This window comes from Chinchilla lanigera, unplaced genomic scaffold (assembly GCF_000276665.1).
Source record: "Chinchilla lanigera isolate Chin_1 unplaced genomic scaffold, ChiLan1.0 scaffold00067, whole genome shotgun sequence".
NCBI lineage: Eukaryota > Metazoa > Chordata > Mammalia > Rodentia > Chinchillidae > Chinchilla > Chinchilla lanigera.
In genome coordinates this window covers 10,805,044-10,810,149 of record NW_004955468.1, presented here as the reverse complement: position 1 = coordinate 10,810,149, position 5,106 = coordinate 10,805,044, and the positions used below count along the sequence as shown (strand labels likewise).

The 5,106-nt window shown below is 35.3% G+C and overlaps 1 protein-coding gene across 1 annotated transcript in view; it reads right to left on the bottom strand.

Annotated features, from left to right (window-relative positions):
- The window catches only part of LOC106146298 (pyrin and HIN domain-containing protein 1-like), a 23,368-nt gene extending 18,583 nt beyond the window's left edge, over positions 1-4,785 (bottom strand). Inside the window, 1 exon segment of the mRNA XM_013522463.1 lies at positions 4,641-4,785. The gene's annotated coding sequence lies outside the window, so the exon portion shown is untranslated.
- Positions 4,786-5,106: the final 321 nt, after the last annotated feature.

Below are 5,106 nucleotides of genomic sequence, written 5' to 3'. Positions count from 1 at the left end.
CCAGGCAGGCGCTGTGCCACTGAGCTAAATCCCCAGCCCTTTCCTTCTTCCCTTTTTCTTCTTTCCCTCATCCCAGTCATTCCTTCCTTTGAGCAATTTCTTTCCCTTTCCTATCATCTATTGTATGTTTTGAGTTTTACCTAGTTTTTCAGGTTCCTATACCAAGGAGACAATATGATGTTTACACATGTGGGTCCGATTTATTTCACTTTTGAGTAACCATGAGATTTTATAATAAGGAAGTTCTTCCCATCTATGAGACACAGGTGCTTATTTTCATACTATCCCATATCTGCTGCCATAGAGATATTAATGATGAAATAAATATCCTAAAAGAGAAGTAATATTAATTGATCTAAATTTTTAAAATGCATTCATTTTACAATGCATAATTTTTCCATGATTAATTTTAAGTTTTCTAACTTTTCCAATGCATCAGAAGCCTTCGTAGAACTGTTGAGAATTATTTCTGCTTTTTTCGTTTCCTTTGTGGCCTCCTCCAAATTCTCTTCCTCAAATATGTTGGAACTTTCTATAAGAGAGTTCTCTAGGTTGTCAACTTGTTGGCACCTGACCTACAAACATTGCTCTAGAAACTGAGGAATATGCTGGGGGAATTATGTCCAGGAGCAAGTTGAAGTTTTAGTTAGTATCAGGGAGGGTGCACACTATTATCTTTTGGCTTCTCTTTTCTGAGAAAGTCAGCAATGCTTGATAGACCTGGTATCTCTTTGAAAAGTACTATCAGTTTTCCAAGTCCTGCATCCCTTTTGAACTTTTCTACCATCAGATCAGCCAATTTAATTTTGTCATATTCTTCTTGTCATATTCTTCAAGTTTAACTCATGGGCCAGAAAGGACTTTATTGTTCTAAAATGATGGTCACTGATAGGATATAAGCCTTGCAGAGAACAATTTTCTTGAATTCACTTACCATCTTCCAAATGATAGGTGGTTCTACAAAAGAAATTTGGCACACAAGTTTCAATATACATGCACGCAAGGAATTTCAAACATGAGATAGGCCTATGTACATGATTCACGTTGGAGTGTGGCCACAGGTCACAAATGTGTGTGCAACAGTTTACCAATTGTTTCAATATTGAAAATGATGCAGAACTGCTCCATTACACATTCCTAACATGATCCTCTTTTTGATGATCCTCTTTTTGTGTCAGTGGTGGATGTGAGGGGACAGAGACTGAGATAGTCACATCTTACAGTGCTGATTGTATAAGCTATGTAGTATCAAAGTCCCTGGATCCTCTTTCCACTCTGTATTGACTGGAGCCTATCCTCTTTATATGTCTATTGGTTGCTGACTCTTCCCAACCATGTGCCTTCTCCATTTGCTTCATCATTAATTAACTCTCATTAGCACCTTGTCTCCTGTGGTGTTGGGCCCTGTCCTCTGTACCCCTATCACTGTCACATGTTGGAAGATCACATGCGTTCCAGCGCATGTCAAAGCATTTACGGACTGGCACTACCTTACCTGTTGCTTGATTTGTTTTGTTAAATCGTTCTTTTTTAAATAGAATGTTTTCTATCCATAAGTCATGGATCAATCTTGCTGAAATGCTTAAAAATTCTCCCAATTTTGTAAAAACAACAACAACAAAAAACCCCTCCTTCCTCTTAAAATACCTTAGCAAGTCTGCTTAAATTATTTAAATATTTTAACTCTATAACTTCTTGTACTCCTCACATCAGATTCTTTACAAATATACAACATGCATTGTCTGGTCATATTTTCTGTCATTGCAAATTCCCTTTACTTTTTCTGGAAAAATATTGCAACATTTCTTCCTTTATATCTACCCATTTGATCATTAACTGGGTTTGCTTTTTGGAAGCTTCCACAGTTCCCAAATGGATTGAGTGTTTTTCCTCTGGAATTCCTTAGCACGTGTGCATTTTCTGATGACACTCAATGCATGGTAAGGAGTCGATTTTTTTGGAGAAAATTAAAAATGCATTTAGTTTAGGAATCCTGCATTTGCATATCCTTTGTGTATTGATATATTCAAATTTCTGAGCGTTTTAATTGTTTCTTTCTTTTTTTCAAAATTTCATTTAATGCTTTTCTTTATTGCACAACTTCTAAAAAACTGCTTCCTTTTTAAGGGAGCAAAGAAATCTTCAGATTGAAAAACCATCGAATGAAGGAAAAATCCATACAAAGACACAGTATAATGAGTAAAATTCAAGAGTATTAAGTGCAAAACAGATACTATTTATGCCACCATAGAAAGATTAGGTCACCTACAGTAATTGAAGAATAATACTGAAAATGATGTTTAACAACAAAACAGTTCACTATAAGAAGAATAATTTTTATATAATACCAGATCAAAATCCAGTATCTACTGCAACCCAAAATGTTTTAAAAATAGAAACATTTGATTGGTGATGGTGACAACACAATGTAGCTCTGAAATATAACCAGATGTGAGAGGAGAGAAGCCTATGTATAATCTTTGTCCATATCACTTAAATGAGAACATACATACATTTTTTTGCTGAAGTATTATTAATTTTGATTGTGGCATGATCCAGATATAATTGAAAGTTGTAGTAGTACAGTAGTTAAAATATATGCATTAAGTACTTTTCTGCAACAACCAGTGTAGGGAACAATGACTCTTAGCATGTCATTTTAAGATAGAATAATTCTAGTCTTAATGCAAGCCTCAAAATGTGTCTTGAGAAACATCCCAGAGGGTTGTAAAGAGTTAACTTTGCAGTCCTGACTTAGTCTGGAATGCTTCTCCAAAGACAAAGAACACCAGGGCCCAGATAACCACCTATGACTCTGCCTAGGTTGTTTCATCCCTTCCATGGCCCTAGATAAACATTGTAACCATAAAGAAAATGTATGGTTACCTAAAGGGGGACATATAAAACAGAGTACAGAAGGTATATATCATTGTGGTTGGGCTCATGACCGGAGCTTGACCCAGTTACATGGCACAAGGAAAACATGTGGCCAGGGCTACAACACTCCTTTCTGTTACCACGGAAACCAAAAATGTATATAACCTGGGAACAAAGACAGGTCCACGCCCACTTCCCTGACTTGCAAGTCAGGATGAGAGGTGACCAGTCTAAATTAAAATTTTGTCTGTTCTCTTTGTTCTCTTGTGGAATACAGCCTGAATTTTTGCCATAATACCAGATTGTGAATTTCACAATGTATCTAGTCCTACATGGGTAAAAGAGGTGCTCTCAACTTCCTTGTGTGAAAAAAAAAATTGATCAAAAACTTAGAACCACATAAATATGATATTTAAACAGAAAAGCATAAAAATCTATTCTCTGATAGTAAAGGCCTTGGCAGTTTTGAAAGGAAAAGAGAGGAACATTGATTGGAATTAATATTCAACAAGAAAACAATAAGCAAAGCTGAGAATCTTTCAGGCCAAAATTAAGTCAAATGCAAGCAAACGACTAGAGGTGCTTATGTCTTAAACACAGGCTCTGACGAAAGATGAAAAACAGGAAATATCAATGTGGTGGAGGGTGGAAGGAAATAGAATAGGATGTTTCTCTAATGTATTTTTGTCTTATAGCATAAGATATAGGTGTGAGTCTAAAAAAGAGAGACAAGGAGGAAAATACAGAAGTGCCATAACTTCAAGGAAAGACAGCAAAATCGAGTCAAAGTATGTAGTTTGATTTAAGACATCTGCCCATGTGTTGTTAATAAAATTTATCTATCTTTTTTTCTTTTCTTTTCTTTTTTTATTTTAAAGGGAGTAGTACATGAGACAGAAAGAAACAAAAAAATAGAACAGTAGCAGCATACCAGTACCACGAACATAAACAAATCAAAGCAAGAACATTCAAAGGGATACAGGGTCTCAAGACAAATTAATACAAATCAACAGTGGTTGTTACATTGCATATCGCTATCCACAACTACATTGCCCAGATTATCAGATGTAAGAATGAAAGATTGCTCAAACCATTAAGGGGAATAAGAAAATAATTCTTCAATAGAACACTAAAGATAATACAGAGTTTCACTAGACAAGATGGTAGGAGTTCACCATTGTATCCATTGCAGTTACCTTAACAAAACTTTATCTAAGTGGGGAAAATGAAAAACAAATTACTATGCAAAAAGTAACTAAGTGAAAGCAAGTTACCTTTATTAATGTAGCCTTAAAGATAAAATTTACTAAGATAAGATAAAATGTATTGTCAGATACCACATAATGACAAAAAATACAACTCCTAAAAAGATACACCAGTCTTCATTATGGATTTTTTTAATAATTAAAATACTCTGTTTGGTTTTACTCTTTTATAACTTCTATAAATTCTCCAGCCAGGAAAATCAAAGTTGTCTACCAAATATCAATTTTAGGCAATTCATGCACAGATCATGTACTTCATAATCTGCAAATGTCAAAATTTAATGCTGAGGACTCACTTGTGGAGGAACAATCAAATCTATTATTTCCTAAGGGAACTTGATCAGAATCAAGTTAGTGCAGCTGATCTAAAGGCAGCTGATACTATCTCTACTCCCCTCAACCACAACTGAGAAGAACCAACAATGATTTCCTTTGGTTATCTTGTGGGTTCCTAGGAGGAATCTGTATATTCACTACAAAACAACCAATAAGAAATACCTTCTAGAAAATCTCTTCAGTAGGACAGCTGGATCTTGAGATTTTTTGGAATGCAGGAAATAGTGCTTGGTATGCTTCAAGAGGAAGGTCAATCAGTAAAGGCCTTGGAAATTGAACAGCAAGATGTCGAAATCTTCTGAAATGACACAAAAATAAAGTATTTCTAAAGGTAACCAAGGAAAAGGATACCTGTCAGACTCAACCAATAATTTCAGGAGTTCTGTGAGGCTCACACTGCAGAAACCCAGTGACAGAGGGTGAGACTCCTCCAGTTCATGCTCTTAAGTTTCGGTTTCCTCTACAGGAGAAACTGCACTTGACTTCCTGTAACATCTCAGTAATCAAAAGTTAGAACTTAGCTATACTTAATTTTTTTCATGTAGATTTCAACAGATGATAGAAGTTCCAGTATTAGAATTTTCCCATCCAACAACTTTACACACAGGTCTTTAGGAACATTTATAAA